Source organism: Schistocerca serialis, chromosome 2 (assembly GCF_023864345.2).
Source record: "Schistocerca serialis cubense isolate TAMUIC-IGC-003099 chromosome 2, iqSchSeri2.2, whole genome shotgun sequence".
NCBI classification, from domain to species: domain Eukaryota; kingdom Metazoa; phylum Arthropoda; class Insecta; order Orthoptera; family Acrididae; genus Schistocerca; species Schistocerca serialis.
The window spans coordinates 255833131-255846491 of record NC_064639.1 but is presented as its reverse complement, the minus strand read 5'-3'; positions in this window follow the sequence as shown (position 1 = coordinate 255846491).

Here is a 13361-nt window from a genome sequence, read left to right as displayed (position 1 = left end):
CACCAGAAAATGTACATGTTTAAAATAAAATGGTAAATTATGATGAAATATTCGGATTCATGGAATAAAATCTAGCTCGTCTGTGCTACTTTCCTTAAAAATTTCCCCTTGTATGGTGGTACGTTGGAAAAATGTAACTTTAATTCTCTATGAGGAAAGAGTTCTAATGCACGAAACTCTCGATCAGAGTTACGTTACATCTAGCTTTTGGAAGTAGTTTCCAAAGAGCAAGTTGAAGCCTGATGTTCACGTTTCTCATTGGATTCTTGAGCTGACAGAGTCCGCAGTATTTTAGTCACTGTAGTGTATTCAGAGTGACTCAATCAGTTTCTAAACGTTTTTATTCGCAACAAAAAAGGAATGAAAATGTCATGAGTGGGCACACAAATCACAAATCAAAGGATATAAATAAAACCTAACGAAAGAAGCGAAGCAATTTCGTTGAGTTTTTAATATGCCAATTGAAATCAGTAACTCCATACATCCTAGCCAAATATTCACTCTTAGTTCCTGTTTGCAAAGTAGTATCCTGTCACTTAATTCTGTCACTGATGTAAACTTGACCGAGTTAAGTAAAACTAACAACACCATCTATTGGTCCTTCGGTCTCCTATAAAACTAACAGCACCATCTGTTGCTTCTTTGGTGTACTACAAAACTAATACTGCCATCTATTGGTTCTTTGGTGTACTACATCGTGATGATTAAACATCTGAACTACTAAGTCGAGCAGATAATTTTAGATAAAATTTTAAATTACGATATCTTTTTTCTCCATGATCCAGTTTTAATGGCGTAAAGTTTGTATGTTGCCCCTAGTTATGCTCATGTTACCTGTGAAACCTTCATGAAAATCTCGTCTAGTAGTTTTGGATTTTAGTGAATTCAACTAGACGAACAAGACTGTTTACAGTTTTATTATTAGTAAACATAGGGTGGAGAAAAATTGTCACGAAATATTAACCCTGGATAGCTGATGCCAGTAGGAACCAAAATTACTAATGTTGTGTAGGTCGACAACGCACCATTTTTCAACTATGGAAACTTGGCACCAAGGACTCTGATGGCCTCTGATGTGAGGTGGAAACAAACAGCAAGACCTATCAGACATCACATTTGGGCAGTGACGGGGTTAGGGACATTTGTATGTGTGAACCGACAACAATAGCTCTGCAGGTCAACCAATGAACGGCAACAGGGCAATCCCACGACCAATCGGAGTGCGTGGCGCCAAGTTTCCGTAGTTTAAAAATGATGCATTGGCGACCTACACAACATTCGTAATTTTGGTTCCTGCTGGCATCAGGTATCCAGGGTTAAAATTTTGTGACAAAATTTTTCTCCACCCTGTATAGATTTGAAGTATACAAATAGTCATATAACACAACAAATAATTTAATAGCCATACATAAAGAGCTATTCAAGCTTGATTACATTTCTTCTGTGATTTAATTCAAAATATTTAAATGGTTTTTAAAAATACTGGTAATAGATATGTGACAAAGCCAATGAAATGCTTTATTTGTAAACATTCATGTGGCACGGATTCTAGGTGTAGTCCTTCAAATTGGATTCAAAAGCCCTCATGAGGCTGAGAGGACCATATTCCAGAAGACCTGCCATATGCAGCAGATCTTCGGACATCTGCTAGTAGATAGCAGTACTAACCATCAGATGAGAGTTGATCCAACAACTAGAGATAATTGAAGAATTGTGAACTATACGAATCTTTAAAAAAAAATACTGTTATGATTATTTAACAGTAAACTTTATATAAACAACAGAAAATTTTAATTTCAAGCTTAAAAAATCTAATGATGCAATGTACTTAGCAGTCTTCCTTGGTATGATGGGTACCTATAGGGAAAACATCTAGGAGACAAGACGTTTGTGAGTACCCTATATCTTCTCTCGTCGATATATTCGTCATTCTTTGTAACATTTGGTCATAAACGTAACAATCTACTTTATTGCAGATTGTATATTCTGTTTCTACAGCTACCGCTGGTTTAGCTGAGTCCAGCAATACAGAATAATTGTTGGCCATTGACAGTGCTTTGAGTAGTAGTGACTGTTGTTGCTTGGCATGGGCACTGACCATGTGGTGACCATGCCAGGACGTAGTTTTGTTCGAGTCCTCCCTTGGGCATGGGTGTGTGTGTTTGTCCTTAGGATAATTTAGGTTAAGTAGTGTGTAAGCTTAGGGACTGATGACCTTAGCAGTTAAGTCCCATAAGATTTCACACCCATTTTTGAATGTAGTTTTGTGGAAAAATCTTCAGATCCAGAACCTAATTGCCACTGTCAAGGTATGGTGAGTGATTTGAATTTTCAGCAGTGCCTCCATTATGCAATCAACATTGCACAGGGAAAAGGAACTGTTAGTTTGACTATAAATCACATGTACAGTGTACTTAATAGAATAAAACCGACAAGTCAAACTGAGGGTCATAGTGTAATAAATGGACAGGGCAGTGTTAATCTGGACAGTGTTTCTGTGGATCTCATTAATGAATCAAGATTAATTAACAGAATTCAGATTGTAGTTGCAGCATAAAATGAAAAATTAGATTTGGGCATAAGGACTGAATTGCATGAGACAGGAAAAGACAATAATCATGTTGCAAATGTAGCCAAGGGTCATAACATATTGCAATTATTATAAGCACTGAAAATCAATCATCAAAAAATAATTGCAAATAATTGATAGTTGGTCGCAAATTTGAACAAAAAGCTCAATAAAATCGACATAACCCTTGATGATCATAAGAAGAATTTGAACAAAAAACTTGATGAACATAGTCAAAAGTTGAATAATACGTTGGATCAAAAGGTGATACATATTTGTAACGAGATGCAGGGCCAGTTCAATAAATTTATGAGGCATTTGCTGAAAAGCGCAATGTGCAACAATCTGAATTCAAACATAAGGCCAATACACATTGTCAACAGATAGAAGCAGATGTAGTTAAAAATACAGATCCTAGTAAATTCATAGTAGGAAATTGTAAAGTAGCTCAACTGGACAGTGCAATATTGAATAACAAGGTAGTTCATGCTAAAGATGCATACAATAAAAAAAAATACGTTGTTAAAGTAGTATTGGGTCTGCAACAACAATGTTCTGATTTAGAATAAAAAGTACGGGAACTGGAAGAAGCTACGAAGACTGTGAAAATTTACTACATGCTGCATGATAAGAATACAATCAAATAAGAAATAGACGCTCTAAAGCCTGAAAATCGTAGTGCAGGTTGTTGTACAAACATTATAGTCTATAACATGCTCAGGCAAGGACAGTTTAAGGAGTCTGAGCCAAGCAGACAATTACATCCAGTTGATTTCATGAGTCTGAAAAGACAAATATTTGTGTGGAACACTTAAGTGCAGGGGCAGGAACATGGGGAAACAGTGTGTCCGATCAGTACACCACATTTGCAGATTTCGAAAGTGTGCTTCTGTACAATTATTGGTCATGAGAGAAACAATGAAGTATCAAAGAAAAATCATTTTTAGTACACAATTCACAATTAGTGTCGTCACAAAGGGTCAATGCGTTAAGGTTCTTCGTAAGCACTGAGGACAGAATAGTTATCTGGACACCCCCATTAGCGATGATGATCAGGGTGGAATTTTGATAAAGCACTGTCTGTGAAAAGTAAGAAAATAGTAAGCTTCGCAGTCATTTGATGATTTGACGAGCTGTTACGAGTTGCTGGTCATTTAGAAGAGACGGATAATGAAGCAACACAGGGTGAATCCGAGCACGGCACAATAAGTCTCGTACGAACGTAATGATGATCGTTTTCGAAATGATATGAGAGAGAAAATGGTTCTTAGGACCTGCACGGGCCACAAGACAGTAAATAGATACTGATCACGTACACCACGAGAACGAGGGAACTCTGATTAACTAAAGTTAGTTTCGGACGAGGGAGCATCTTATGAGTATTGTCTGCAAACATAAATAACTTTTTAAACACGCACTCAGGTATTATATGTATACGCAGCGTTATTTTTTCCTCAATGTACAAACTCTACGGACTGATCGATGAAAGGATATGGAACAAAAATGTCTAATGAACTTACGTCCGGAGGTTGCCATGCAGTTACAGTATGTGTTGACAATGGTTTAAATGTGCCTCATTGCATGTGTGTACATGCCATAGCATGTTTCTTCTCATACGTTCACATCGGCAGGCTGCATCCGAACAGTGTCAAAGGCAGCATGAATACGTTGTTCCAATGTCTCCACATCTGGACGGGTTCTGCATACACGATGGTTTTGAGATGGCCCCATAAACAGGAACCGCACAGGTTGAGATCCAGTGAACGAGCAGACCATGCAACTGGACTCACGCGTCCGATCTATCAAGAAGAAAAGACACGATCGAGATGCGTCCGAACGTTAACGGCGAAGTGGGCTGGAGCAGCATCATGTAGCAGCCACATAATCCCTCGAATCATCGATGGCACTCTTTCCAGCAGGGGAAATAAAGTCACCCACAAGAAACGCCGACAGTTCCGGCCTGTTAGGCGACGTTGAGGGAATACTGGTCCCAAAATACAGTCACCAATTATCCCCGCCCACACATTCCGGCTGCAGAAGATTCGCTGTCGCCATACCGTGGGGGTTCTGCATACTATCCCTCAGATGACTCTTATGAAAGCTGAAGATATCACTGTGTGTTAAGACGGCCTCATCTGTGGATAGAACGGAGGCACAAATCCCATAATAGTTGTTGCCTGGTGAAGAAACCAGTGACATAACTGCTCCCGATTTGAAAAGTTTGTCGCTAGCGAGCCCTGCACACGCTGCAAGTGAAAAAAGGTAGTAACAATAGTCATGGAGAATGTTCCTCATGGACGTCTGGCTTGCCCTGTACTGGTGGGCCAACTACCTGGTACTGACACAATGGACACCTTCCACACTGTTAATCACATTTTCGCCCAAGTCTGGTGTCTGAACATTTCAGGTACGTTCTTCATGATTTCCTGCTTCTTGAAACGACCCTGTCTCAGGCAAACGGCGAAACGCTGTTGCAAACATTGAAAGCTGTGGTTGTTGTCGGTGGGGGTAGGTCTCCTGATATAATCTTGCTGCTCACCACATATTGCCATTTGCATTTCTGTAAGTAAACACCATGTCGGCAAGTTTCTGTAAGTAAACACCATGTCGGAAAGCTCTCGATCCTAACATAGAACCATTGTGTAAAATGCTGTATCACATCCGCTACGAGTTGAATCAGCAACAGAAGTGGACTGGACACAACATTATCAATTACTATGGCAGAAGAGGGTTCTAGGGCATGACATATGAGGAACAGTACCACCCTCTAGGAGGAAACATACTGCATGCTGTAATTGTGACTGCATGGTACAGTGTGTATTAGTCTTTAGTCTCTGTAACAATGATTGAATAAACGGTATCTAGCATGAAAACCATACATTTCCAGACATAACTTCATTAGACCTTTTTTGTTCCATATCCTCTCACTGATCAATCCCTAGAGTTTGCATACTGTGTAAGAAAAGTCACCATACACTTCCACCCATCTTCCGGCAAATCATTCATCATGAAGCCATAGTTTTTAATCTTCAAAGAGTGGTGATGATATGCTTGTGACCTTATTGTCATTGCCTGGCAAATGAGAGTGCTTACTCATTCCTTCACCATTAGCATTAGCACACTCAGACTGATGCTTCATAATGATGCAGTAGTAGCCATCAATGATGATCGAACTGAAGTAGACAGGAGCTGTTCTGCGCCATCATGTTGGGAGAATAATGATGGTGAGGCAACTGCCAGCTTGTGCTTAGCCTTGTGATCGGAAGTCAGCTCAGGGATAAATGTGTAATAAGCAAATAATATTATGCCGATGCCTATCCCAACGTGTTGATGATAGTGCAACTGCCATCTTGTGCATAACATGAGCATATATATGTTTATAGAAAACTATGTAATATTTCACCACCACCACCACTTAGCTGTGTATGTGAATGAAAGTCTTCATATGTAATACACATATTTAACATCATGTTATGTAATATTATGTTGACAGGTCATGAGGCTTTTTTCCATGTTTGTTCAAAAACATATAATATTTCACCGCCTCTGATTGGTTGTGCACATTGTCATGCTCGACAAGTTTGTGGATATATAATACTACGCCAGAAGACGTGTATTTCTTTATGTGGAACCAATAGTATGCTGACATAAAGCTGCCAGCATATGTCTTGTGTCACTTTCTGATATACGACACACTACAAGTGTCCATACTTGACAGAGTGTTTGTGTGATTGGCGCAGATAGCCACAATAGCTCGAAAGCTGGAGGCATGCACCAAAGCAGTGCACAATGAAGCATGTTATTCATAGCAATACTTTTATGAATACGAATATAGTTAGCTGCATAAATAAGTACATAGTTTTAAAACACAATGTCATTTTCTGATAATGCGACTTAGAAGTATTTGTACAGTATCTGAAGCACACGCATAAGCACTGTTGTCATCACCATACAATTGCTTGAGTCTTCAAATTGATGGAGACTTATGCTCTTCAAGATTTTGAAATGATTTGTTTCTGAAGATTTCACACAGCCACAGCACTTTTTATGGCCTTTAACGTTAACTACACTGTGTGTGTGATTATAGTTTCTGAGTGATGCCACCATATTTTCATGTGAAATTCCCTCAGCATCCTATCACTTCGCATGCTGAAACTACGTCAACCACGCAATGGTAAGTCGAGTCCTAGCATGCTGTATTGCACTAAACAGTTTGGGTGAAGTGACGACTGTGGAATACTTGGTTAATACTTATCCAGCGTTGGAGTATCAAGTGAATGCAACATCCTTAACACAAATTGTCCAATCATAAAACCCCTTAATATCCAAAATGATATTGCACTCTGAGGTGTCATCGTGAAACAGCACCACATGTGATAGAATACCTCTACATTTGTACCACACATGGTATGATTCATGTGAGAGTCGAGCAGTTTACAAGACACTCATGTAACAATAATGTATATCCTGGGGTGCCTGGATGTAAGTTTTGTGATGATTCAAATTCAGTATATATGTCTACAATTCAAGTTTTCACTGCCTCATTTTGTTTCGAACAATCCGTCACCACTAAGGATGCCAGTTGTTTAAACTTCTGTGGGCTGTGCAAGCATCTGAAACCATTATCAGTCCCATAGTAAGAAAGCTAAAAGTCTGCAAACATGTCATAAAATAGACAATACATGTCTTTATACCTATCAAGCTGCAAGTTATCATATAAAAAAAGACTCAAAATTCAGGAACACTCCTGCATTGGTTAGCGTACAGTTATCAGACATGTCTGAATCCTTTTTCAGTTTCCCCTTCCTATCTGCTTGGGCAGTCAGAATAATAAACCTAATTTGTCTAGTTGAACTGCTGTCTTAATTGTCCACAATTGTCCGGATGTTATCGGTAGGATCTGATGCTTGACAGGTTCCCTGAACAGAAAGTTGATCGCAGCTTAACAAGTGTATTAAACATACGTAAAGGTTCAGACGCTCTTTGTTTGATACAGTTATATGAATTGTATGGAGTATTCCCATACCAATTTACTCATCACAATTTCGTTTTCTTCTTCTTTTGCTTCTTCAATTTACAGGTTACTATCTGTAGTACTCTGAACCACAATCGGCTGCATTTATTATCTACAGTGAACCCCATTAAGATTTGGAACAGAACACATACACTAAAGTGGCTGCGTTATGTATACACATTCAGATTATCAATATTGTATGATCCAGGGGGCATTTCTACAACTTTGGCACTTTCTAAGAATTTTTTTTACCTAGGTGATATTAGGTATGCTGTTGTCGATCAGTGCAATACTCCACTCACCCTTGCTTCGATCTGTCACGGAGAAGTAGTTCACTCTTGATACAGACGAACGTTATTTTGAAGTAAGGATGTACAACATCACATCTAAGCCTCAACTGATGTGGTGATGTACATGCTGTTTGTTTTTACCCAATCGTTAGGAGAAACATGCCTACAGAGAGATGAATTGAAGTCTTCGTAGTGTCGGAAATTTTCTTTGTAAACTACTGTTGCAGTTCTCCCTGTGCTTTTAAATTGCCATACAAGTCAAAGTAGTAGAAGTCACCTCAGTTTTCCTTAACATACACAACCCAGTAGTCCCGTATCCTCCTGAAACATATAAATTGCTGACCTCACATTCTTTGGATTTCTACATAATCTTCGGTAGTCTATTCTGCATAAACACTCCACGAAATCTTGGGAGTTTGACTCTTCTGACGAATTTAAGCAGATCTGCATTTGTACATTCTTTTCTGTTCAGGCTACGGCAGCTGCGCCTTCTGTTAAGAAGCCAGTCGCTGATAGTCTCACTAGAAGAGGAATTAGAAAAAGAATAATTCTACCAGATGCCTTAGGTAATGGCAGAAGCCTAGGTGTTTAAGACATATTCTTACTCCTTTATGCCTCAAGGCATTTTTACCCACTGCTACTGCAGTGGTTTTTTTTAAAATGTACCGCAGATTTTTTCTTGTGCTTATTTAGCAAGCGATCAGCTACGTTCATAATCTGTTGGAAATTCATCCCAGAATCCAATTTAACTTTGGCACACAGTGCTTTATCAATTGCGAAATCTGCAGTACATTGTCCTGTGCCTGTTTCCTTTCTTAGATGAATTTGTTTGGCTTTAGCAGATAAAATTCGATCTGCAATATGACGATCTTAACTTGCAGCGTACACAACACTGTGCTCCTTGCAAGTGTTGCCTAGTATATTAATACCCTCATCACCATAAGCCAGATGCTTTTTCAGCTTCACTCGACGTCCACAGTTGTTGTACCCAGGGATAAGCAAATCAACTGGCAACTTATCAAGAATACCATCGCCAACTCTGTTGATGCCCTCCCTAGTATTCATGTCACTCTACTGTTTGAGGTATGGGTTTCCTGTTGAATACCGTATCGTGAGCGTTCACCCATCCGTTGTGCTTTGATGAAAATCTGAGCTACTTAACTTAAGCCTTGTTCCCTCATTATCTTATTATGTGCACTATCACGAACATGTCTGGTTCAGAGCTCTTTTGTAATTCTTATGCTGCTCCAGAAGCTCTATAATGAACTAAGATTATCGAGTCTCTATTACAAAATAGAGAATTTTATGTTGTCCTCAATGGAAAAAAGAGCAGATGGAGAAACCAGAAAAATGGTCTGGCCGAAGGAAGCGTACACCAACGACCAACTGATGCCTAAACATATAAAACATTTTCTATATTCGGATGACATGGCAATTACAGCACAGAAGAGAACCTTTGAGGATGTAGAACAGAAGCTGGAGAAAGCTCTTAGAGAAATGTTAGAGTATTGTAAAAACAACTTTCTTAAGCCAAACCCGTCCAAAACACAAGCCAGCGCCTTCCACCTTCGATCCTGGCAAGCTAACCGTAAACTTAACGTCTCTTGAAATAATATCACACTGGAGCATACTGACAAACCAAATTACCTGGGCGTGGTGCTCGATAAATCTCTGACATACAGGTACCACTACGAAAAGACGCAACAAGAGGTAACTGCCAGAAATTGTATTCTGCGGAAATTAGCTAACAGCAAATGGGGTGCTAAACGTTCCATATTAAGAACCACTGCACAAGCTTTATGCTTCTCTACAGCCAAATATGGCTGCGCAGTATGGTCCAGATCAAGACCATGCAAAGAAGGTCGACCTAAGTCTTAATGAAACATGTCGATTAAGAACGGGATGCATGAAACGTACTTCCCTATCAAAACTACGTACAGCTGCCGCGTTTGCGAATCCCAACTCTCGGAGAACATCACTTGAATTCACAGAGAGGCTCAGACAAACAATTAACGATCGACGTCCCCTTTCTGGCAGTAAGTGTAAACCCAGGCGGTTGAAATCTCGTAAAAGGCTCTTAGCCACGATAACAGAAGAACCACCAGCTGATTACCCACCTGCGCTGGAAGTGCCCGGCGAATTCAGCACAAACTGGAAGACATGGAGGACACTGCACCGAATAAGGACAGGGGTGGCCCTAATGAAGACAAATATGATTAGATGGGGTCCTGGAACCACGAATGGTTGTGGCGCTGTGCAGGACATGGAGCATCTGCTCGCCTGGCCAAACTGCCCTTATAGGTGCAACCCCGACAATTTATGGCTATGAAAGAAGCCCTGGACGTGGCTCTATACTGGACTGAAAGATTGTGACCTCGTTTCCGGACACTAAAAAGAAAGAAAGAAGCTTACGTGTAAAAACTGTACCTTAAGATTGTTCTTGGGTTTGTGTGTTGCATTTAGGCAACTCTAAATATCTCCATTTACTATGTCAGGTAGGTAAGACTTCCCAAACGCAGTTTTATATTTCGAAATGTGCTCTCAATCACCGACAATGGATTTCTGTTTGCACGGATCCACCATAGTAATACACACATGTGCGGTAATTAGAAGCTCATTATTATGAACCTCAGTTGGTCTCATTTCTATTGCGCTGTGAGCAGTCTGATTACACTGCTCAGTTGTTTGCAGGAGAATGCCTAGCCATTCATATGAACCTCGAAGATTAAATCTCATCCATATATGACTTTTTATCATCTTGGATTGATTGACTATTCCATCCGTTCTTGGTACAATATTTTATATATTATGAGTGAAAGACACACAGCACTGATGTAATATTCTACAATATTTAGCATATTTGTATTGTAGAATATTACACCATTGTTCTGTGTGTTTCACTTATAATTTTATTATCTTACTCAAACATTCCACAATATTTGATTTCATGTGAGGGAATGTTGAGTAATGTTATATTCTGTATCGTTCCAATCCTGACTTCAAATACCTATTGCAACATTCGCCTCCACGTTCGGTTGTCATGACAATGGTTTGTACCCATCTGAAGTGATTGCGCACACACCTGCGCAACTTCCTTCCTAGTCTTTGGTTTCATAGGCAGAGGCCATACAAATTTGGAATATGTATTTATGACCATTAAAATATATTTCAAGCCATTATTTGCATTGAATATTGTTTCATATCTAAGAGATCCGCCTGCTATAAATCATCCAAATCTTCTATTGTCACGAATCTATGTGGAAATTTTTTGTGCAGAGGTTTGTTGAGTTAATGAATTACTCCATAATTACTCAATAATGTGTCTCTTTAAAACCTCTGAAATGACTGATGTGACTTCCCTCGTGTGAGCTGCATTCCCTTCGGCATCTGAAGCTTTAAGCAGTCATAGTCGCTAAAATCGTAGGTGGAGTGTTCAATCTTTTATGCTGAATGCCATTAACCTCATTCGCTCTTTGAGCAGCAATTAATACGGGTTCTAATAATGTTCTTGTGTTTACTACTGTTTGAGACATTTATTCATCCATTTGGGGTGTTGGTTCGCCGAAGTGCGTTAATCATACATAATATTTCAGCATACGTTTTTATCTCTTTTGGAAAATACTTGCTTAGGTTCTGTTGCCATACGTCCCGTCTAACTCATCATCACTGTGATGGTTAACGAAATTGGTAATAGCGACGCTTCATTTTCTTTTCTACCTCTTCTGCTTCCATCCATAGCGCGTGAGAGCGTTCTGAGGCATCCAGTTACTGGTTTAAACATTTCCTAGAAAGAATAATCTCGTTGTAGCTGTCCTAACGTGAGCGGTCATAATTCATGGTGAACAGCCTTCCGTGCCTCTACAAGTTTATGTTTTGTCGGCATGCCGTTGTATACTAAATTGATTTTGAGATAGTGGACAAGTAGTATATATTCTGAGACTACTTGTGGTTACTGGAAGCTACATTCATATCTATAGCCCTGATAAAACTAGGCATTTGTTTGGTACAATACCTATGAAGCATAAATTCCTCTGAGTTTCATCTAATCGACCATCACTTAAATTCCTAATGGCTTACTCATTACTGAAAAAAAATACGTATTTGATTAGGCTTTCCACTACAACCTCGTTAAGTATGAATACGGTCTTTGGATTCACTTTCACAAGTGGTGGAACATCACTGCTTTTGCTGAATGTCTGGTAGAATATTACATCAATGCCGTGAAAAATCTCCTACAATACTAGTATTTGGGCTGAAATAGTTTTTCTCGGAAATGTACGTATCTGGTGGAAGCAAATCGCCTCAGGATGTATTAACAGTGACAGAAAAAGTTTAGTCTTCTCGCAGTCTGATAATTCAGCAATCAAACCACGTACATTAGCAGGAAGTAACAAACTATTCTTCTTCTTCTTGTCCTGGTTTCCAGTATCATTATAATACAAGTCAGATACTACAAGGCCATGGTGACGAGGGTGTTTCGTACACTCAGCTTTGGTGATGACTCTGCATTTACAGTAGCATACAGAGAACCATATAGCAAAAAATGAAAAATACTCACAACACTTTTTTGTTTTGTATATTTATAAACTCCTACATATGGCAGGGTATATGAAGAGACTTAAGTAAGATCGTGATTCTGTGCCTACACCTGGCACGGACGGTTCATACACTACTACGGACATCAGTGTGCGACACGAATAATCGTGAGCGCTGCTGTCAGCGTTCCTCCGAGCCATAATCCGTAGGTAGCGATCATCCACTGCAGGAGTAGCCCTTGGGCGGCCTGAGCGAGGCATGTCATCGACAGTTCCTGTCTCTCTGTATCTGCTCCATGTCCGAACAACATCGCTTTGGTTCACTCCGAGACGTCTAGACAGTTCCCTTGTTGAGAGCCGTTCCTGGCACAAAGTAACAATGCGGACACGATCGAACCGCCGTATTAACCGTCTAAGCGTGGTTGAACTACAGACACCACGAGCCGTGTACTTCGTTCCTGGTGGAATGACTGGAACTACATCTACATCTACATCTACATCTACATTGATACTCCGCAAGCCACCCAACGGTGTGTGGCGGAGGGTACTTTACGTGCCACTGTCATTACCTCCCTTTCCTGTTCCAGTCGCGTATGGTTCGCGGGAAGAACGACTGTCTGAAAGCCTCCGTGCGCGCTCTAATCTCTCTAATTTTACATTCGTGATCTCCTCGGGATGTATAAGTAGGGGGAAGCAATATATTCGATACCTCATCCAGAAACGCACCCTCTCGAAACCTGGCGAGCAAGCTACACCGCGATGCAGAGCGCCTCTCTTGCAGAGTCTGCCACTTGAGTTTATTAAACATCTCCGTAACGCTATCACGGTTACCAAATAACCCGGTGACGAAACGCGCCGCTCTTCTTTGGATCTTCTGTTCGGATGTCGGACCCCTCCGTCTAATAGGCGTTGCTCATGCATGGTTGTTTACATCTTTGGGCGGATTTAGTGAC